This window comes from Amblyomma americanum, chromosome 7 (genome assembly GCF_052857255.1).
Source record: "Amblyomma americanum isolate KBUSLIRL-KWMA chromosome 7, ASM5285725v1, whole genome shotgun sequence".
NCBI lineage: Eukaryota > Metazoa > Arthropoda > Arachnida > Ixodida > Ixodidae > Amblyomma > Amblyomma americanum.
Window position 1 is genome coordinate 125,939,387 of NC_135503.1, and position 23,695 is coordinate 125,963,081.

The window sequence follows — 23,695 nt, forward strand, 5'->3', positions numbered from 1 at the left end:
TCGATGATTGAGCCCTCCACGGTCCAGAAGCTGGATCTGCCTACTCATCCAAGCGCCGCCATCCAGAAGAGCCAACCGCCATCACCCCGCCTACTTAGACGCCGCATAGGGCCTCCACCGCTAGAAGACCATGCAACAGAGGAACAAAAAAAAACAATGAAAAATACAATTCAAAGACGCTGTGGGAAAGCTGGTTCCCTCCAGAACAAGGCGCCACCGACCAGTCGCCTCCTCACCCCACACCAGTGACTATGGGGCTGCCCACCCACCCATTGCCGCTTTCGGCACTACAGAAACAACATATATGTCCAACCATCATATATCCAACTCAGTGCCGCTGCCGCTTGTGTGACGCCTCGGCTTAGACCAAGAGCAGTCAGTGTAAAAGCATCAAAGCAATCGTCGAAGGAAACTACGACTGCTGTGACAGAATGGTCGCATCAGTTGTCTGATAGTCCCGTAACTTTTTTTTCATCGTGTTGCATAATGATAGGTCAATAGCATTGGTTCTCCGCTTTGATGTCGTGAACTACATGTAGTTAATATTTGAAAGATACAGCGCAACTCAAACAGGACGACAGCAGAGAAGGTGACCACGCTGTGTCTGACTCATGACTGACTGAGGGTAATCTATTGCAGTCACGGAATAGATAAGAGGGAAGAAAGCGTTGTGATGAACACAACCCAACTAACATGTAATGCATCTTGAAACCGCGCAAAAAAGACAAGGGCCGAAGAATAAATCAACAGGACAGAGCGCGAAACTTCAACTGGTTTATTACAACAGTGCGTCACATCACATCAACTAACAGAAATCAAGGTGTTGCATTGTAGACCGAGACCGATGAGATTGAAAACACTACATACGTACTTACGCCTGAATCATCGAGATAGACTATTTCCTGATGCCACAGCATAGCAGACGCCTTATTAACGATGGATACTTCTACGAATTCTTGTACTCGTGTAGTTTAGTCGTCTCACCGAGCGCTTGCGTGTGGTCGCACAATGAGGTTAGAGCCAGATTGCTTTTGGGAAATTTTAACTGCGTGTGCCTGTTGCCTGATGAGTATCTGATCTGCAGGAACAGGGGGAGGGTGATCCAAGTAGACCTCGCATTGGATGCTCTAATTAACTGGGAAGCCGAGGGGAAGGAGGGCGTGATACACCAATCACTAGCCCTGTTTCTCTCCGCCGAGGGTGAGAAGTCAGAATCTGTTTATTTTCTGCTCGAGATTTCCGCGCGCCGAATGGAGAAGCGGCTAAGCTAGAGCGCGAGCTCGCCAGTTTGCCACCATTACTGCAATGCCCGACTGAGGCCGTTCGACCACGCGGGCGATCCTCGGGACACGCGCGGCCTTCAAAACAGTGCCGAGCGGTATTCGAGGGCTCGGAGCAAGCATGCCAAGGCTGACGCCTGTCGCCGCTGCCACGTGCGGACCGGGTCGGCGAGCAAGGTGGCTCTCACGCGCCGTGGCCGGAGGGACGTGAAGACAACAACATCGGCCGAAGAAGCGCGTTTGCGGGGAGTCCCATGTCGCGTGCACAGGGACAATAAGCGCCGAAGAGGGTGCAGTCAACGTTGTGTATCTTGGCGAGAGCGCGTGCGTTATTTATTGTCTCCTCCGGGGCTTGGTGATATTCCTCTTTCCCTCCGATCCAGGTGGGCGTGTTGCCAATTCAGGTGACATTAACCAGGCTGCGTCTTCCCTTCCTTCCTTGCTTCGTGTATTTCTGGACAACAAAAATAAGAGAACAACTTTTGGTCTATCACGTCGCGGACATTCGTTGTCACCGTGAGATAGCTTTCAAACCTGGCCAGGCTTATAGGAAAACAAGTGAGAGGCTCTAATCCTTTCTTTTTCGCAGGGATGGCAGTGGTCAGTGCCGGAGCAATCTTTACAAAACTGAAGTTGATGAGTGAAATACTCTATTGTCCAACAGAAGAAAGCGACCTCTTCTTACCTTCAAGCTCTCCCTCTCAGCCGAGAGATGAGGGCCAGGAGGGACTGAGAAATGTTGCTGCCGTCCAAGATCACTGCCCTAAGGGCCGCTTTCTTCGTGTTCTGAGATTGCGTCCGTTTGATAGCCTCAAACAGTGAAGTCCCTCTGCTGGACCGCACAGGTCTTGTGTAGACAGATTAAGCTTTGTTAGCCAAGTTGGCTTAGGCCAGTTAACAGGTGGTACTAGTGTCACTGTAAGAATGTGATCTGTGCCATGTCATGTACGTTCTAGAAAGGCGTCCACCCGCTTTGCCTCTTCGGCCTTAGCGTCGAGTTCGGATGCCTTGGCATGAAGAGTAGCTGGCAAGTACCAAAGGGAGTGACAGCCCGAGTGCGGATCACCACCCAATCCTAAGCGACCACTGAATCGATCGTGCACGGTATAGGCGTACGCCTACGATCCTTCCGCTTGGTCACGCAACAGGGAAGACGAGCAGCCGCGCCCACAACGTCTAGGAAACCGGGGCCAGGAGTAAGATGTTTGTTCATTTTAAATTTCGAATGTACTGTCCCACTCGTATATCAAACAGGGTACTAGATGTCGTCTGCTGACAAAAATACCCAGGCAGCATGGTTTGTTTCCCAATCATGGAGCCCTTACACCTTCCCTAAAGAACAAACGTTCTTCAAAGGTGAGAACAAGGGTTCTCTTTACCTTACAGAGATCTATAGTCCGGGGGGTGGAATAGGTATTTAATATTGGACGGATAAACAAACCATGCTTCCTGACTACTTTTGGCAAACCCAGTACGATGTCATGCGTGGACACGAGATGTACAGCTACTATATATACGGTCCAGGAGAAACTCCGCAGGCTTGTTGGCTGCTTCAAACGCAGCCTGCGCTGATCAGGCGGTTCTAAGACTGTTCCAGTGCGCAGCCGAAAGCTACTCCAGACAGTCGTTTGGAATTCGACGGAAGTGAAACCGCTTGCCAGACTATGGCAGCAGGTAGCGCTGCTCGCTCTGCTGCTCACGCAGGTGAGGGATGTGTGCGGCTTCAGCCGAGCGCTGAGCCTCGAGAGATACAAATTTCATATCCTGGCACGCAGAAATCTTCGAGATTTGTTTGCCTCGTTTCAGCTGCTTTAACCCGAAAAGCAGGATGGGCGAGGAGCAGATACGATAAAGGGGAAACTGAATGCGGGAACACGTAAGAGCGATCGTTCGTGCGGGCGGACGAACCGCGGGTAGCTGGCGATCGGTGGCGGCGGACCAAGCGAGGACTCACGTTGCATCCGACGTTGTTGGAGTGTTCGGACGCGGCTGCTATGCGTGGCGGTTCTTGCAAAGGTCATTGAAAAAAATACTTCCGCTCATTTCTCTTCACAAAACGCGTTATTTTTATCGGTGTCCGTTCAACTAGAGCTAACACTAGAGCCAACAGCCTCGGCAGCACAATTTTTGATCGGTGTCCCTCTAAGGAAGACCCTACATCACTCCCTTCTCAGTCGCCACCGCTGTCGCAGTGCAGGCAGTAGCAGTGGCCGAGAAGCGGGCGGAAAGCATCAACGTCTCGGAAAGCGTTTCCTTCCCTACCCTGAAAGATAGCAGCATGGCGTCACGCCCGTCATTCAAGAGGCAAAAAAGTCGCAGTTATACACGGCTAAAGGCATAGCGCAGACACAAGGAGGCGGGCCGCCGCGGTGGTTCAGTAGTTTAGGCGCTCGGCTGCTGACCCCAAAACGCGGCTTCGATCCCGGCCGCGGCGGTTGAATTTCGATGAAGGCGAAATTCTAGAGGCCCGTGTACTATGCGATGTCAGTGCACGTTAAAGGTCCCCAGGTGGTGGAAACTTCCGGAGCGCTTCACTACGGCGTCCCTCATAGCCTGAGTCGATCGCTTTGGGGCGTTAAAACCCATAACCCATAAACAAGGACACGGAGAAGTACAGTGGCGAGCAGAAAAACGTTAGCACTGCACTGTTAACAAAAAAAAAAACACCCAAGTGGGAGTAAATGGCTTGTCTTCTAGCACACACACAAAGGGTTTTATTTGCTCTATAAAATGTAGTATTTTATTTACTCTCCTATACGGGGGAGGTATTGAGGTGTACAAAAGAGTAATTTTGGGGGGCTCAGAAAGGGAGCCCTAAAATGGCGTCGTGTTTATTTATCCTCATTCAGGCTCATTCTTACAGCAGTGCCAGCGGCGGAAACTGGCAGTAGGTTCCGGGGCCGCCGGCAATTCAACTTAGAAAACTACGCTGCCCTAATGTGACACCACATCACACGTTCTTTTCGCCGTCTGCAAGCCTAGCGGTGGCTTTGGCAGGGGCGGCTGGCGTCGTCTGCTTGTCGTCTGCTTGTCGTCTGGTTTTGCTGTACGAGCTTGTTTGGTTAGCTATGTTCGTAGATAAAGGGATTTGGCATAAGAATCAATAGTTCAAAACTGAAAAGGACTCGCGGAGTAGTTTCCACGGCCATGACCACGCTATATTTGACTAAAAACTAGAGCAGTATAAGTTGAAAATGAAAACAGTCCTGAAGGTAGTTTGTTGTGGCAGTGTTTGCCTTCATATTCACTTCTTTAAGGCTTGGAATTTAAACATGACTGAGGAAAATGGTAACCTCATCAGCTCAATCAAGAGCTCAGAGTTGAAGCAATGTTCTATCACAGTTCCATGTTCATGCAACTCACTATTATCTGCTAAAACACACCGCGAGAATCACACTTAAAAAAGCTGTGAGAATTAGGCCTTAGCGGAGGCCCTAACGGGGTGGCGATACTAGCGAAGGAAGTTCAGGTATGATTAGAGCACTGGAAGCTTCTCTAGAGGAGTTAAATTATGCAGCTTACTGTAGCGTAAAACGGCGACAAGCCGATATCTTGTACCGTGGCAGGCGCCAGTGAAGGCGCAGAAGTGAGCAGAGATCCAGCGAAGATGGTGACCAAGGGGTCGTCACCCACCGCCATCATCAGACGACTGACCGGAAGTAGACGAGACGCTAGGTGGCGAGACGGATGGCGCAAAATGGAGATCTTTTTTTACTCCATTGAGGACTTGGGGCGCAGAGACCAAGAAACTCCATCTTAAATTTGGAGTGATAAGGATACTCCTTTATACCCCATTTATTAGTGCAACTGGCAAAGTAGGACATTTAGCACAATTTCACTCAATATTGATGGAGTAAATGTTTCGGCATTTGAGCATAAAGAGTGGCTTCAACCATATAAACTCCCATTTGGGTTGATTCTTGTTTACAGTGTAGCGACGTGCCACAGGAGCGGCAGATAGGAACGCTCGGCGCTGCGGTTGCCAACACGCTGACAACAAAAGTGCCAGGTGTGTTCCCGAAGCACGGGGGCCCGCCAGCCCTGCAGTGCGACTTTCACCACTGCGGTGATGCCATTGTGCAAATCTTTTTTTTCACTCATGACTCTACACACCACAAGCACTAACGTTGAAGTGAACATCATTTTTTCCCCATTCAGACAAAGTAAGAAAGCAAGAAAATGTGCATGTGCAACTCACTTCCTTACTACACGCCGGAGTAGTTATGGATACAACGCGGGAGGTTATGAAGACAATGAAGCTGGACACCTCATTCGCAGCAGCCGCAAAAACCATGCGATAAAGGAAGCGAATGCAGGGCGAAATGCATGTTGTACTGTGGCTCAAAGCCCCGATTCCTTTGGTTAGAAGACAAATTCAGTGAATAAACACGAATTGTATTTTACACTACTAATGCACGTGCATATGCACGTATTCGAGCTCCACTGCTTTATTTGGTCTGCCTTTAAATTTTCCCTCTGTGGCTTTCCCTTCCCGGGGGCTACAACCTTTGTTTCATGGAGGAGAAGGGCCCATTATCTACATACATTACCAGAGACTCCGGCATAGTGGAGGAGGAGGGGGAAGGTGGGCGGTTGCCCCCCTCCCCCCCCCCCCCACACACACATTTCTGCAGAGGGGACAGCACCCCCCCCCCAGTCTTCAACTTCTTGCACTGTGATCAGAGTCCTGGCAAACAATTCAGCTTTAGGACGTTATAATAAAGCCCGGAAGGGCTAAGCTCGCTGGCTTCAAAGCCCGCCTTAAAACTTTTAAGTAACCCAAACCAATCATGTCCCAGCAGAAGCTGTTAATTGACTGAGATATGTTCATGAACATGATTACTAGCATTGAAACAGTATGAACAAACTTTTTAATGCAGTCGATCACTCCTCATGAACACACACACACATGCATATATATTAAGGAATCCAACGGTCAACGAAACCAATGTGCATAAAGGAATGTTTGTATTTTTTTAATTTTTAGTGCCAATAAATGGGAGAATAATACTTCGATCAATCTGTCGCTTAAAGAAAATTACTTATAAGTCACTTATATATATATATATATACGAGAGCAGCAGATTGGAAATTCGGAGGTCGTGGGCTCGGATCCCATCGGCGGCATGGTTGTTTTTTCTGCTGCTGCTTTATGAGTAATTTTCTTTAGGCGATAGATTAATTTAAGTATTATTATCCCACTGATAAGCACTACACATAAAAAAAATTACACATTCCCCTATGCACCTTGGTTTCGGTGACTGTTGGCTCCCTTAATAGGTATAAATAAACAAAAAGTAAATAAAAATGAATAAACATTTGAATAAAACATGAAAAACCAGCAAACAACTAAAGAACTCCAAGATCTGCCCCCCTCCCCACTCGAAAAAATGTTCCGGAGCCCCTGCACATTCCTTTGGGCTAGTAGGTCTGAGCCGCGCCCGTTCCTGAGTGGCAAGCCAAGTTCTTTGAACGTGCGATTTAGTTTATTATAACGAAAAAAGTGAATATTACTTTGAAAGTTACCGCTTGTGGTTTTCTACTTTTCTGTCGGTCCCTGCCTGTACGCCAAACCTTCGATATTATGTGCCATTAAGTAACCCACCGCTCCGCACATCTGCATTTATATCCCTGCATTCCTCGGGGGGGGGGGGGGGGGGGGGTTACTCTCACGCGCACTTTTCCACGCCTGTGCCGCAGGCTGGCGTCCTCCCGGGAGACGTGTCGTGCAGTGCTGACGTTGCGGAGCCGCCCATTGCGCGTGTGTGCGGTCCGTCTTCCAAGCTGCGAGAGCGGAGAGCGCTCAAGGGCGGCGAGAGAGGCAAGCGCGGTTGACGGGCAGCGGCTGCGCGTGCGCGGCTGTCAGGAACACGGGTGGTCGCGATTTGACCGCCACGGACGGAACGGGCATGTGTGGCTCTGTCGATCGTGCCGCGCATGAACGTGACGCCCCTACGCCGTTCACGTAACTTCACCCGGTCGCTCGTCGGGACTTGATGGCCGCGTCTCGTCGTCACCGCGGAAGTTCTTGGCATACGGGCACACCGATAGGGCACACGTCACTCACTTGGCAGCCGCTCGGAAGAGTGACCTCCACAAATGCCGCCGGCATGCAGTGTGGCTCGAATCGAAAGAAACGCTGAGAAGCTTGCGCTCAAGCAATTGCTTCACTTCCATTTGCGAAACAGTTGCGTCATTTCTCTTTAGATGTAAACTGTGCCCTTGCTCAGATAAGCAGTGACGGTGGCCTCTATTCGCATAGGCCACGTGCATGCGTCGTCTTTCGTGTTGTTTTTCAAAAATCGCTACGTTTCCTTGTTTTCCCGCTGTTTTTGCATTTATTTTAATTTTTTATTTTCACTTTTTCTCTCTTTATTTTCTTTTTTTTTCTTATGCCTCACCATAATTTATGTCCCTATCTACTGGAGTCCCTACCAAGGCGGCAAGGCGATCGGGTCAGCGGGCGGATCGGTGCGCGGTTTTTTCCATTTTTGGGCCGGAGGACCCTCATGTGAGTCAAAAATATTTTGCACTCCTCTTTCGTAAACGTACCGTGCACCTCATACTCAATGTTCATGAGTCTAGACCAAATATTTCAAAAGCTATAACAATTTTTAGATTCCAGACCTAGTGTAAACAAGGGCCCGTCGAGGTCCGATAACATAAATAACAGTTTTAGGGAAAAATAGCGTGTGCAACCCGCTAAACTGAGTCGTTGTGAGTTCGCGCTTACCTTCCGATCATTTTGGTATACGTTTGGTATTTGTCGACCTATTTTTGCTAAAGTTATCTGCATTTTTAGTCTGTAAGCGGTAGTCGGGAACTTAGCCCTAACTGGCTACCTACTGGCTTTTATTTGCTGATAATTTAAAAATACTCTAATTACACATTGTGTACTATATATTTTTGGAATCCTGGTGATGCGGTGATTCTTTTGATGTCATTCGCATCTCGCTAGGGTTATTTTTGACCGAGTTAATAGTGAAAAAAGCCGCGCACGTGGTTTTTGTTTATGTTGTTGCTAGGACCCGTCGGTTGCTCAAAAAGTGGTTTTTCTCTGGCTGTACAGTAAAGAAAGGTTAAGTGTAATATACCATTGGATTCAGAAAGATAAGGGGCAGGCATTGGCCTTGGTTTCAACTTTTTATCTTCTTTCGTTCAGAAGTTATTGAGGCTCTCGCATTTGGAGCAGGGGGGAAGTTAATTGTTATTATACTGCGGGCACGAATTGGGCCAAATTTGGCGGATTTTTGCAAAAAGTGTTTTTTTTTTTGCTCAGTAAAGGGTGCTGAGGAGTTATTTTGACTTGTTATATATTTTTGGAACTGTTTTAGGTGGAAAGCACTAGTTTTAGCCCACTTGCAGTGAATTTGAGTACACCAGGTAGAGTAATAATGAAAAACGCCACGCACGTGGTTTTTTGTTTATGTTGTTGCTAGGTAACGAACCGCCGGTTGCACGAAAAGCGGCTTTTCTCTGGTTGTATGGTAAAGAAAGGTGGAGTGTGATATATCATTGGATTCGGAAAAATTGGGAGCAGGCATTGGCGTTATTTTCACCTTTGTATCTTGGGTCATTCGGAATTTATCGAGTTTCTTGCTTCTGGAGCTGGGGAAGCTAATTGTTATTATACTGCGGACACGAGTTTCGCTAGATTTGGCGGACTTTTGGAAAAAGTGTTTTCTTCGTTCTGTGAAGTGTGTTGATGATATGGGTTGACTTTCTATACGGTTTTGGAACTGTTTTACGTGGATCCCACTAGGTTTAGTACATTTTCAGCGATTTTGAGTATACCAAGTAGAGAGGAAACTTAGCTTATCGTGCCACAGACACCAATCCGAACATGTGGAGGTCGGATAAGACGGGAATGAAAGAAAAAGGGAAGGAGAATAAAAAGCACAAAAAGAGGCAGGAAGTGCAGCAGTCCCCGAGGGATTTTTGAAGAACTCTGCGGAGGTACCCCCTTCGATGGAGGCCGAGACATCTGAGTGGGGAGAGGATAGTGAGGGTATCTCCCACGAACGGGCCGGCGGCTCTTGCCAGGAGGAATTTCCGTCATTAGACAGGCAAACGGAAGAGCATCACATTCCTGATGGGTTCAGCACGCGAGAAACGCAGGGCAGCCATACTTGCGAGACAGAACAGGAGAGGACCATTACAAACAGAATGGGCAGAGCGGATCGAAAGTTTTTTCAGGCTCTGGTAAAGTCGGCAGCTAAGATGGGTGAGGACGAGGAGGCTACTCTCCTCATCAATGTTGCACTTAGTAATTTCACTAAGATCAAGGAAATTGCTATGGAGGCAACTCATGAGCTGCATACACTTCGAGGCAAAGTAGAGGTTCTTCGAGAAAAGGAGAGTCGCACGTACAGTGAGATTATACAAGATTCTGGCGGACAAAGAGAGGAGGCAAAGGAAGTTAAAGCTAAAGAGCCTGCGCATAGGACAACCGAGGCACTAGTAGTGACCTCGCAGTCACTGGGAGCAGATAAATTGTCCAGCTTGAAAAAGGACAGCATTGATCCGTTTAAGCTTGGCCTTAAGGGGTATCAATGAGAAAAAGCAGTGAGGGTATAGTGATTGCCTCGGCCTCGAAAGAGGGAATCAAGAACTTGGAGGAAGAGTTGAGCAATAATCCCGCCATTAAAGGAAAGATTGACACAAGAAGGCCCAAGAAAAGGCTCCCGCAGATTAAGATCGTGGGAATCCCGGAGGATTTCCCCACGGAACAGCTTTCGGGGCGTATTGTGTGGCAAAATGAGTTAAACTGTGACCCCGACGACATCACAGTCGTAAAGTCCTGGAAAGGCCGCAGTGGTGTAACCGTTGTAGCGGAACTGGGGCGCAGGGAATTTGAAGCTTTGAAAGGTAAATCGAAAATGTACATTTTCTGGTCGGTTTGTCCCTTCTATGATAATACTTTTGTTCCTAGATGTAAGAATTGTGCCAAGATAGGGCACCTAGAGAGACACTGTGAAAACAACTCTCGCTGCACAGAGTGCGAGGGGGATCACCACTTTCGCCAGTGCAGCTCAAGAGTTAAGCAGTGCAGAGCCTGTCAAAAAGAAAAAATCTTAATCATATCTGTTGACATAAAGAATGCATTTGGAAGTATAAATAAGGATTCAGCTGTAAAGGAGTTGGAGAATCAACAAATTCCACAGTATCTAATTAAGATTGTGCAGTCTATATTATCGGATAGGAGGGTGACATATTCATTACCCGACTGTACTTTGCTTTACAAGTTAAAGAAAGGCACCCCACAGGGCTCACCTTTGAGCCCTTTAATATGGAACTTGACAATTACAAAACTTCTGAGAAAATCTTTTCCTGACGGCGCAAAGATACAGGCATTTGCAGACGATATTACCTTAACAATAAAAGCAGGATCTAGGCGAGGACTCGAGGAAGCGGCCAATAAGGCTCTGGATATAGTGCACTCCTGGGCTCAGAGTGAGCAACTGTCCTTCAGTTACAAAAAGTGTGAATTCTTAATACAGGGTAAAGAATACCAGAAAAGGCCACCGATTCTTTATTTGGGCGGGAAAGCCATCAAATGCGTTCAATCTTTAAAGATTCTAGGGGTTACCTTTAACAGTTCTTTGGGATTCTTAGATCACCTAGAAATTATTAAAAATAAAGTACAAACACTCACTTATCATCTTTCGCAATTTCATGGTAATCACTGGGGAATGTCACGGCTACAACTTAATCAGATCTATACCAGAGGTATTGAGAGGATAATTTCGTATGCCTCTCCTATCTGGTTTTCCAGCAATGTTCATATCCTAAGAAAATTAAGGAGTATTCAAAGAATTCCACTTCTTAAAATTAGTAAAGGTTACAGAACTATCCCTAATAACACCCTTAACGTAGTTACCAATATTCCGCCAATTCACCTAACACTTGGAAGAGAGATTGAACTGCATAGAATTTTGCATAATGCTCAACCATTCAACTGGGAGGGGAACGAGTATTGGAGGGCTGACATCGTTGCTAAAGGCAGCAAATGGCTAGTCCACCCAGCAAATGTAAAGGCATATGAATTCTCGAATACGGAATATCAGACTGACTTTAAATTCTATACAGATGGGTCAGAACAGGATAAGAAAGTAGGAGCAAGCTATGTTATACTCAACAAGAGTGGCGAAGTGATAGATTATAAATTGTTTAAATTGCCCAGTTATGCAGATAATTTCATCGCGGAAACTATAGCTATTAAGAAGGCAATAGAGCGAATTGAATCTATGTCGCATACTGCCTCTTATCAAATAATTACAGATAGTCTGTCAACCCTTCAGGGTCTCAATAATCCACATAATTTAAATTACTTCATTCAGAAGGTTAGGGTGTTATTAAACAACACTAGGCATGATATAAAATTTTCATACGTAAAAGCACATAAAGGAATCTATGGGAATGAATTAGCTGACGAAATGGCAAAGAAAGCCTGTAATGAGGGCCAGGCGGTGAATCACCAATGACTAAGACGTTTATTAAAAAGAAACTTAAAGAAAAATATCTCGAATTATGGAACAGAGAATGGCAGAATTCAGACACAACGTACTGCTACCAGTGGATCAAAAATATTAAAAGAATTCCTCCTCACTTCCCTCTGGATCATTTCGCTACACAAGCAGTGTCAGGACATGGGAGATTCCCCTATTATCTCCACAGATTTAACATACTCCAATCAAATATGTGTAAATGTAACAAATTGGCGGATTCATTTGATCATTACTTAACAGACTGTTCACTAGTTCATGATTTAAGATCGCAGCTAGCACATAAATACAGGAACAGTCTGTTGAGTTCCAAACAAGAAATTATAAGAAGCAAAGAAGATATGATAATCATCAGTAAGTTAGTCAGATTAATAAATGAACAAACCTATTAGAGCACGAGTGCCATAAGTCAAACAGCTTAGGTGCAAACACGTATTTCTGCGGTTGGCCCCTCCTCCCGTTTTTTTTTCTTTTTTTTCCTTCTTCCTTCTCAAATGGCAAAACTGTAACCGGCGGTGCTGGAAGGATATCCAATATTGAGGTCAAAACTTGCCCGGGATCAATCCCAGTTGATAAGGGGGCTCGTACCCCTTGCTGTAGGTGCAATCAGCTCACCAAAGGGGCCTCCTGGGACATGGTGGCATCGTGACCTCATAAGTACACAGCCCCAACAGAGCTCCTATTGAAATCTGTTTTCCATTATCCCAGAAGGGATGACAAACATTTTGTGCTGCTCTGTGCATCTCTTTCCGAAGGAAGGACTATATGCTGAGTATCTCTTTCGAAAGGAAGAGATATCTGCATCCTTGAAAAGAAAGGAAACACCCATGCCGAGGTCCAAGTAACAGGACAAGTCAAAGGAAGAAAGGGTTGGCGCTGCTCCTACCTAAGCGTCCAATCAATGAGTGTCGCTGGGTATTGAACTGCTCGAAGAGCCGCACTACCGCAGCCGCCAAGGCTACATTAACCATATCGAGTAGTGAAACATACCCCCGCCGCGGCAGCTAACAAAGAAAAAGGCGTATCAACAACTATGAATGGAGGCGAAGGGCCCAGAGGAGGCCACCCCGATGACGCAGGCATGGTAACTGCGGCTGGGTCCCGTCCAGAGCTCTGCCTATACCTACCGATCCCGGGCCACATTTTTTTTATTTTCATTACTATTGTTTTTGCTTCTTTTTTTATACCATTAAGGGAGGAGAGGCGGACTGTGGAAGGATGGCGCAAAAGCAGCGCTATTAACATTCATGCGGATTTTACAAAGTAGATTACATAGCATTATTACGAGACATGTTCGAACAAAGGAGATAACAAATTGGATATATCGCCATTCAGTTTTAGTCATGGGTTTATGGGTATATACTGGTTGTAAACTTAGGTAGATACAATATATTTAACTACTAAGTAAGTGTTTTAAAGATAGGTGAAGCGAGATCTTGGGAGGGAAAGGGGAGGAATTGGGGAATACCTTCGCTAACGACAATAATAAAAGACTACAGACCAAATTGAGGTCACAGTGGATTGGCCCTCATGAAGAGCTTAACAGCTACCAACCCACAGGAACTAGTCAAATTATAAGCAGCTGCTTCGGGATGGGACTTTAGTTTCGAGGGACAGAGCGGGTACACTCGCAATTGGGGGATTCACCTCTCATTAAAGCCGGACCTAAGGAAGGAACTTTTTCTTCGCTTCAGGGGGGTCGGGGGGAACTAATTTATCTTTAGAATATTCCAGCAGGTCCAGTGTGAATATAAGAGGCCAACAGACTGCTGGTAGAGTCACCAAGCCTGGAAGACCAGGGGTCACGGTTCGAAGATCTCGACGGAGCCACTGTCTCTCATCGCAAAAGATGTCAAATTCTTGAATATATTGGAAGAAGACGTAGGAATTCAAGAATTAGGAACCTGACAAAAGTACAGCCTGTAATTTTTGTATAATTAAGCCTCTTCAAGAAAGAAGATTTTTCTAGACTTTAATAAGAGTTTTATCTATATATTCATATTTGGATCACAAATAAACCCCCCGCTGATCGGGCCCGCTGCCTTGGCTGCCGTTTTGCTTGTGGTAGAGGACTCTTTTTTTCTTTTTTTTTCTTTTTTATATCTGATGATGATGGTTATGAATTTTTATGGCGCAAGGGCAGCTATGGCCAAAGAGCGCCATGTCACAATGTATTTTTTCTTTTTCTCAAGGTGGGGTCAAAGACCCATTTCCCAAGCGTTTCACCCTAAATAAGCCGAGCACCAGACCAGGGGAAAGCTTGTACCCATTGTATCACCGGTGGGTACCCGGCGGCACTGGGGATCGAACCCTGCACCTCCCACATACGAGGCGGATGCTCAACCGTTTGGCTTTGGCCCAGTTTTATTTATTTTCCTATTGTTTTAAGCCTGTTATACTTGTGGCGCAGGCAGAGGCTCTTTTATTTTCATTTTTTTTCTTATGCCTCACCATAATTTATATATGTTTTTGCATCCGACTAGTTCGTCACGTGGCCTAGCCGAGCGGAGGTCTTTGCGTCAGAACACTTTAAAGGCGCTTGTGAATGACGTATAAGTGGTCCAGCACCAGATGGCTCCGCGTAAACCTCACCGCCAACGATCAAACCCTCACCCTGTAGTGAACGCCCATTGGCTGAATTTGGGGGGCAAGGATAAGCGATGTACTTGGACAAGAGGCAAAATAGTGTGAGTGGACGAAGCGTTCTGCGTCACAAGGTCAGTGTTCAATCCCGTCTTTACGTGCGTAGCAATGGTTGGGCGTCATTCGGAAGGCGTCGGTTTACCGGGCAGGAAGGATGAAGTAGGACGAAGGAAGGCGTGGCTTACAACGCACGGTCTCATCACCTAGGCGCATTCGAGACGCCAGTGCTTGGATTCGGCTGGCGACTCGACGGATATACATTTTACAGTTTCGTGTGCAGTGTCTTTTCTTTCTTTTTTTCGTGCTTGCGCGGTGCGACGGGACACGTAGGCAACCTGCGTTGCTCCGTGGTTAACCTGAAAGGTGTTCCCAGTGCGGTAAGGCTTTAGCTCGCTATCTGCAAGACCTGACATCCGAGGCACTGGTCTCGAATCTGCGGACGACATGGCAGCAAGAAGAAACTGTGGCAGCGTTCAGGAGTTTGCGAATGTGTTGAGTTGGTCATTACGAGCTGGCTTAAACTCACGTCACCATGAACAGGATACAATGAAAAAAAACTCCTGGCTCATCATCGCTGTCCCAAGCAAAATAGCGACAGTTGTACTACATATCACCCTCCACGAGAGCCGCCCACCTGAACGACATGATCGGAGGTGACACAACAGATGGAACTACAAGCGGACAAGAGAAAGAACAAAAAGGATTACGGTGATTGTATTGGTGTCCAGCTGTCTCACGCACTAGACAGGTGCACCCTTTTAATTTGCAGTAATAGCGGTTGAAGCTAGGGACGCATTACCGTCTGGGATTGTCCCTTTTCGCTGCCCTTTGCTATCCATGTTCGCTATCCCTTTTAACTGGCTGATACCGCGGAGGTTCGCGTCGAAAGGGCAACCGCGCTTGTGCATAGCGAAGTGACCGGCCAGCGCGTGCCTTTTAGTAGAGCATTACGCACACTAGCTCGAACGCTTATGCATCGACCTAATTGGACGATGTAGCTTTGCCCACTATGCAGGGAAATTTTATAGACTGCTGCTTGCTACCAGACGGTAAATCCTGTATGGCGGCTCCTCGTGCAGGTCTGGATCGTCCTTCGTCAGACAGGCGCTCCGGGACATCGCAACTCCTCTGTTCGTTGCGAAACATATAACCTCAATGCCAGCACTGGGCGCAATCTTCTGGATAGTATTGTCATTCATGCACGGTGCCACAAGTTGCCTTTTTTTTCCCCTGTATTGAAGTCCTCGTGCTCTTTATCTTGTCCCGTGGTCTTTTCGAGAACGATGCGCTCAGCCTAAGAAAGTCCGTGCATTCAACTGCAGTGCAGGTTGGGCGATGCCGCCAACGATCGCGAAATATTCACTGGCGACGAGCCCTCAGTGACCGATGAGCTGAGCCCCGTCCAACGTCCCGGCCAGTGACCGCTGTTGTAAGAGCGGCAACACGTTCTTCTACACTGAAAATTTACACATTACACCCGTGTACACAACAATGCGCTGGGGTTCAGACAGGTTGGACTCCCTGATTGCAGAGATATATCAGTAATGTCCAAAATTGGGCTTGTTGGTGCGCGTTTTCGAATTGTATACAGCGCATCAACAGACGACGCTAACGCTCACACATAGCGCTAACTTCCAACAAATTTATTCGGAAAAGGCGCAACAGCTCATGCGTGCTACACTGCCTTAATATAACAAATGACAAGCGTGTGATCACATGAAACGAAGGTAATATAGGTCTTTTATGACGGACTCACAGACGGCGGTCTCCCGCACATACTTCCTATAGTCTATCGTATCCACCTAATTTCTCGCTGGCGCTATCAAAAAATAATTATCGAGGAGAGGTCTGTGCTCTTCACATCTGTTGCAATGTTTTACGAGCTGTCCGTCTTGTTCATTTTAATTCTTACAATGCGATTATGCTCTGGAAGGCGATCACTGAGACAACGACCGGCCTATCTCACATAGTGCTGTCCGCAGTAGAGTGGGATTTGGTACATACCTTGTCTGCATTCAGCAAACGAAATTTGACGCTTCTTATTGCATTCAGTAGGCACATAACGGTCTGGTCTGCTTAATTTGCACAGCCTGTCTAACTTTTCAGAGGCTGAAAAAACGTCTGATACCTCTATCCGTTTCGCAGTTCGCGTCAGATTATGAGCTTGTATGCGGCGATGTCTCTTTCAGTCCATCAATTCGTTCAAGCAAATCATGATGCCGAGACGTAAGCTTCATCGTATAATAATTTGTTATTCCTAAAATGTCTGATTATGCAGTATTACAAAAGAGGTTCGTCTCTTAAATCTGATGCTTTCTTCGATGACTGTTTCGCAGTTATGCAGCATCGAGATAGGCATTGCATTGGCGGGAAGGTCGGAAGGGACGTTGGCGCTGCTGTCTTTTCACCTATAGGTACAAAAATTTACAACTGTCCAACTGAGCGCATGTGTCTGTTCGCCGTTTTTTTAATTTACAGGAATCGACAAGCGATAAATTGTCTTTATAATGGGGTCATCTCTCGGTGGGTGACCGAATTGATTAAGAGAGCACAATTCGGCGATTTTGAGGCAATATTCTCATCATAAAAGGCAAGCTTGAAATTTAAGTTTTTTTCGGCTGAAGCTAATATGGGAACAAAGAAGTCTAGGCTAAATACAAGTAAAAGAATCGGCTAACAATGCTCAAAGATCTCTTAGGCTTGCTACTTATTTCGGATATATTCGCGTGCTTTCCTCTATTTAGATATACGAGTGTCTAAGTTTGGGCATGCCCATGCTACTTGATAGTGGGCTAGCGTTAAAAAACTGTATAAGAGGCCAGAACAAGGAGTCATTCGCAAATTGAGGTAACCCAAGATCCTGGTTCCCATCACCACAAATGATTGTTACACTGTTTGCCGAGCTTGACATTACTGCATAACGTGATTCCAACCCATATTTACGAATATTTTCCAACCGATATTTCCAACCCATATTTACCAAAAGTCATTGGACGGTCGAATAGGCTGGACGGGGATATAGAAGGTGGACGGGAGCAGCAATGGCGCTAAATTTGAAAAACCAAAATGTGTGATTGAAGCGAAAACGGGTGTAATCGGTGTGAATGTGACTAATTCATGTGCTTAATTAAGAAAAATTAAGGAAAGGAAGAAAATAATTATTAAGAAAAGAGAATCAAAAAGAGGTGACGACCGAAACAAAGAGAGGCGACGAGTGCCGGGGAGGTGTCAGTGCTTTCGCATCCTCCCAATGTGGGTCGCGGTGATCTCTAACGTTTTTCAGATCAGTGCTCCTTATATAGGCAGTGTACACATGTGCCTAAATAAAAGGGGGGGGGGGTGGAATCGAGAGAGAGGGGAAACTCAAGCCTTAGCACAAATCAACAAAACATGCGCAGAAAGTTTTTATTTTCTACATTATACAGGGTAACTGATATCATTAATGCATTCCTCGCCCTTTAATTTCATGTAGTAAGCTTCCAGAAGCTCATGGCCTGCTTTGCCTTTACTCCTGCCTAGAATCTTGAGCCATAGCTCACTACCTTTGCATGCAAGGAAGGAACAAATTTGCCGGCTCATTGCATTACCCAGTATCGTAATCCAGACGCGAGTTTTTTTTATCATCTCCGAAGTTACGTGATCCGTGTGTGACCGCGTATTAACGTGCTGCATCAGCTCACCAGACATCAGCAACGCACTGAATTTTGGCTTGATTGCAGTCTTCAGGTGACTCACAGGCAGGTCACAGTGCGAAGAGGCGTTCACGGTGAGTCTCATGGGCATATAATGCTCCTGGACTGCCCACCTGCAGCTGAAGAAGTGTGAGCATCAATTTGATAGCCGATGGGACTGTTTGGAATTTCTTCGGCTTCAGTGGCGATAGGTGCCGCCACTCTGTGCTTGCTTGTCTATAATCAAAACGTTCGCTGTATTATCAACTTGCGGTCTTCCGGAGCGGGTAGCGTTAGCTGGCGCTGGAGTTGCGCTCTTATACTTCCAGTACCACTCATTGACCTGCTGCAGAAACGGACCGGCGTCCACATACCGCGCCTTCATTCTTCCTTAAATTTCAACAAAACTTTCACCGTCAGCTGTAAAATAACAAATTACAGCATCATATGCTTTTCTGTTGTGTGCGCTTCCAAAGAGACCGTCATCTTCAATACGCTCTGGTGATGTCACCTTTTCACGCTATGCTAAATAACTGAGACATACTGCACCACATGGAGGCACGGAGTAAGATAATCATCATCAACCTCGATACGCCCACTGCAAGGCAAATGCATTTCTCATATCTCCATAATTAACCCTGTCCTTCCTGTGCCTATTTCGTCTACCCTACCTCCGCAAACTCGTTCTCGTTGGAGACCGCTCTGCGATTCGTTCAACCATCTGGTAAAACATAGCTAGTGGACTCTCTCGGTGAGGCCGAGGCTCGTGGACTCTTGGACAAGTTGGAGCTCATCCTTGAAGACCTTTTGTTGTTTTCTTAAAATAAAGTCGTTCCTCCTCCTCCTCATACCCGCAAACTTCCTAATCTCATCCGCCAACCTAACCTTCTGACGTCCCCTGCTACGCTTGCCTTCTCTTCGAAACCACTCCGTAACCCTTAAGGACCAGCGGTTATCTTGCCTTTGCATTACATGCCCTGCCCAAGCCCATTTTTTCCTCTTGATTTCGACTAGGATGTCATTAACACGCATTCGTTCCCTCACCCACTCTGCCCGCTTCCGGTCTCTTAATGTTAAACCTATCATTTTTTTCCATGGCTCGCTGCGTTGCCCTTAACTTAAGCTGGGCCCTTTTCGTTAGCCTCCACGTCTCAGCCCCAAGGGTGAGTACGGTAAGATACAGCTGTTGTATACTTCTATATAGAGGGATATTGGTAAACGGCCAGAAGTGCTAGACCAGGGGCTGGTTGGTTTTGCATCTTGGTTATAGCGCGCTACTCGACAACACGTGTGTTTCTTCGCCTGGGATTGTGTTGTGGAGTAGCGCGCTATAACCAAGAGGTAAACTGCCATTCATGGCCTCAGAGAACCTGCCAAATGCGCTGCACCCCATTCTTATTCCCCTAGTTGTTTCACTGTATTCATCTAGATCTGCGATCACTACCTGCTCTATGTAGGCGTATTACCTTACCACTTGAAGCACCTCGCTACAAATTGTGGTGTGCTGTGCTCTTGCGAGATTGTTGAACCTTATACCCCTGTCACACGGACATTGTAAAGGTACTTTGATCAAATGCTCCATTACTCTAAGGACGAACGCGCGCTGCCACACGGACGCGCCAAAGGACACCTAGCTCAAAGGAGCTTCGAAACAAGGCAGCTCGAGTTCGTCCTTTGAGGCTTCAAGGGAGTACTCTCTCTCCCAGCGAGTTAACAGCATAAATAAATTGAGAAAAGAAACGTTCAATTTTCGTTTTATAAATTCACTTCATAAGATTAGTGGTGTTTTAAAATATAAGATCATTTGTTTTGTGGCAGTCTCACCACGCCATACTCTCGTTCCAGATATACGAGCGAGTTGGGCTCAGTGTGGCCAGCACTGTGATGTTATGCTCTGTACTAGGAAAATCATGTCATTATTGCAGTTAAAATTGCATTGCTTTAACATAATACGGTTATAAAACTAATTTACTAAAAAAATGTGACATTTATGTATTTACATGTGCAGTGATGTTTGCAATTTAAATAACGCTTTTCGCCGATGAGGGCGCTAAAAAGTTCCTGCGAAGGTCGTTCCGCGACCGTGTAGCACGGACGAACTCCCTCGAAGTAGTGCTCCTTTGGGAGCGTAAAGGAGCATTAGTTCAAAGTGCCTTTAGAGTACCCGTGTGACAGGGGTCTTACTTTGCTTTTCTGCGTATTAATTTTTGACCCACTGTTCTGCTCTTACTGTCTCTCATTAATCATGATTTTCAGTTGATCTCCTGAGTGATTTAGCAAGGCAATGTCATCATCATTCATACTCCGCGGACACACTCTCGACCGCACTGTAAGCTTAGTGTGGAGAATGCCCTGCGCACGCGGGGAATTCTGGGAACGAAGAGGTCGACAGTTTTGTCCGAGGCCTAACCAACTGGGCAGCCGGCCCCCCGAACCCGGATGCTCTCGCCGAGGCCCCTATCCTATGCTGAAATCACCAACTTCTACAAGGGACAGGACGCGTGTACCCGCCTCCACACCTCGACCGAGCGCATACCACCATGCTTCGCACACTGCAGACCAGTTCCATTCTTAGTCATTCTAGGTTATACCTCATCACTGACGGGGGAATACGACCTGGTCTGTCCCATTTGCGACCACAGAGTGTTTGCTACTCAGGCACACATCCTCTGGGATGCGAGGGTGACCCGCCCCTACAAACATTACTGCCAGCTCCCTCCTTGGAGGTTTGGACCCAACTTCTTGCAAGACGAGACAAGAAGACACAACTCGCACTCGTCTCGTGGGCTCAAGACGTCGCCCCCACCTGGGGGCCACACTCGGCCCACCTGCCCTAATTCCCAACCCTCGTTTCTCTCTCTTATCACCAACTGTTCCTAATCCAAGCCTAGGAATACCTCCTGTAAACATGCGGTCAGCAGTGGCGAGATCGTGTCTCTCTGCCTTACACCCTTCCTTATAGCAATTTGCTTGCTCACTTGATCAAAAACTACGGTGGCTGGGCAACCGTTATAGATATCTTCCAGTATATTTAGACCAGGCTTTTCTACACACACGATTCCCTAATTTCTTCATGAGTGCTCAGCTTTCGACAGAGTGAAATGCTTTCTCGTAATCAATGAGTGCTATATACAGGGTGTTTCACCTACCACTTTATACATTTTTTTAAACAGGCTTTTTCAGTTAGAAGGGCATTTTCTTTGGCGTAGCATTGTCAGAGGTGTAGCACATCATAACAAAGCTAAGACGTGCTAACAGCAGGCTGTTTAACTAATATTGATTAGGTTACTTTTTAACTATTTTTCTTTGGCTCTTTTCCTATTAAGAGGCGTGTAGTTCACACTAAATAATATCCATATCAGTTTCTACAATATCCAAAACGCGGTTACCCTCCCCGCTGTGGCTAATCACATTTCAGCAACATCGCTCTAAAGTACCTGTGCTTTTGCGAAACTTCCAAGCAAAGCAACCCCTCTAGTGCACGTAACTCGACGAAATATCCAAAATTTGTTGGGCCACAGCGCCGAGGGTAACCGCGTTTTCGAAATTCTGAAAACTGATCTGGATAATAATTACGGTGGGTCGTATGCCACTCCATAATTAAGAGGCCTATCGCTACCAGGTAAACAGTTAGTTATTCAATATTAGTCAACCGACCTGCTAGTTAGCACGTCTTAGCTGTATTCTGATGTACTATACCGCTGACAATGCTATGCCGAAAATAGCGTTTTTGTAACTCAAAAAGCCTATTTTTAACTATTGTGTAAAGTCTAAACGGAAGCATTCTGTATAGGCGTTGAGTTTATTCTGCTCATTTCTCTATCACTAATTTACAGAATGAATATGGCTATTATTTATTCATTTTTTGTTTATATTGTCGAGTAGCCTTTGCGAAAGCCTGTTTTATCATATAGTTGATTAAGTGTAAGGTGGTCCTGGCTCTATTAGCGATTACCTTTGTAAATACCATACAAGCAGCGGACAGCAAGCTGCTCGGTCCGTAATTTTTTAAGTCCTTGACGGCTCCCTCCTTGTGAATTAAGATCATGTTATCGTTCTTGCGAGCTTGCGGTGCAGTGCACGGCTTGGTTATGATATGTATCCCAAATTTAACTGTAGTTCTTGGCTCCCTTGTATTATATACGTATTTTAGACTGTTTCAGGAGGGTAGCTTTACCTAACTTTTGGAACGACATATGGTCGTATTTTATTTTTCAGATTTTATTTGAAGATGGGCAATTATTTCAAAGTGTATTCATTTCATTGATGTTACCAATGCTTTACAAATCAAGCTCGCTCATCTTTTTTCTTTCTGGGCCAGTGGCGACGCAAGGAAAGCGGAAACCTGAATCGGAAATCGGACTGCGGTGCGCAGCGAATCTTCATTCCTTGTCTGGACGCATGCATACTTTATGAGACTTCGCAGTCCGCTTACCGATGAGCGGAGGCTCGTTGCGAAGATTGCGGCGCAAGTCCCGTCGGGCTTTTCGGGCTACGCGTAGCATCAGCAAGCGTCCGGAGGCTCACTTCCCACGTTTTGCTTCCTCACCTGCTGCCTGCCGCACGGACTCCGCTAAGAAGCGCCGCCGTCACGTGCGTAGCAAACGACTTCCTTACACGACTCCTGGTCTGAACGAACCTACCGTTATGCCCGACGGTACGTTCATTAAACTTAAGCCAGCGCCCTTTGGCCCTCTGAGGGTTCATATCTAGAATCTCCCCATAATTTTATTTTGCAATGTAAACAAGCTCCTTTATTTTTGTTTTATTTTTGCAGAAGACGACGAAGAGAAACGGCGGCTTCCTTAGGGTAAGACACGCTCCCCGTAACTTGGTCACCTTTTGGCGTCATGCGCCAGCACCACGTGCAGATAAGAAAGACCGATTTGTCCTCTAGAAATGAGCACGTCCTCTTACACTGGGCCGTTACACAGCGTGAATGCGGCGCCTCTATTTGCACGTGCACGCGTCGCTTTGGCTTAGAGACTTTTGGAGTTCCGCTACTGCTCCGAGAAACGCCAGACCGAATCCCGACCGTGGCGGCCGTATTTCGACACAGGTGAAATGGAAGAACCCCCTGTGCTGCGCGATGTCAGCGCACGTTGAAGAATCCCAGGCGGCTACAAATTAATCCGGAGTTGTCCGCTATACGACGTCCCTCATACCCCATGTGCTGCTTCGGAACGTTAGAACCTACTCACGACTACCAATGACGCCTTCACAGGTGCCCTCACTCACGCACACAAAGACGGACTGCAAGCGCAGCCAACGCTTGCGCGCGACGCCCGCATTGCGGTGTAATTTATTCGCGCCGTTGGCGCTCACACACCACCGAGAGCACATGACGTCCGTGCTGCTATATGTGGGCCGCTAACTAGTGGCAGCGTATTCCAACCAGGGAGGTCCTTCGGGGCTGCTCCGCTGGCATGAATAATGCAAAAGGTCCGTCCGGTTATGTAGTTGTACGTCTATTGAAGTGTCCGCACGCGTCTGCGCCGGAATCGCATTCATTACCCTCAAAGTACCCGTCCGACTCGCTTCCTTTTCTGTTTTTAGCGCCCCAATAGCCCCTCCGCTCTTTACCTGCACGCAGAGG

At 46.7% G+C, this 23,695-nt stretch overlaps 1 long non-coding RNA gene across 1 annotated transcript in view; it reads left to right on the top strand.

Moving 5' to 3' along the window:
* LOC144099537 (uncharacterized) overlaps positions 1 to 13,814 on the top strand; it is a 116,142-nt gene extending 102,328 nt beyond the window's left edge. Inside the window, exon 3 of the long non-coding RNA XR_013307425.1 lies at positions 7,709 to 13,814. This is a non-coding gene — a long non-coding RNA (uncharacterized LOC144099537). The remainder of the gene's footprint in view (positions 1 to 7,708) is intronic.
* Positions 13,815 to 23,695: the final 9,881 nt, after the last annotated feature.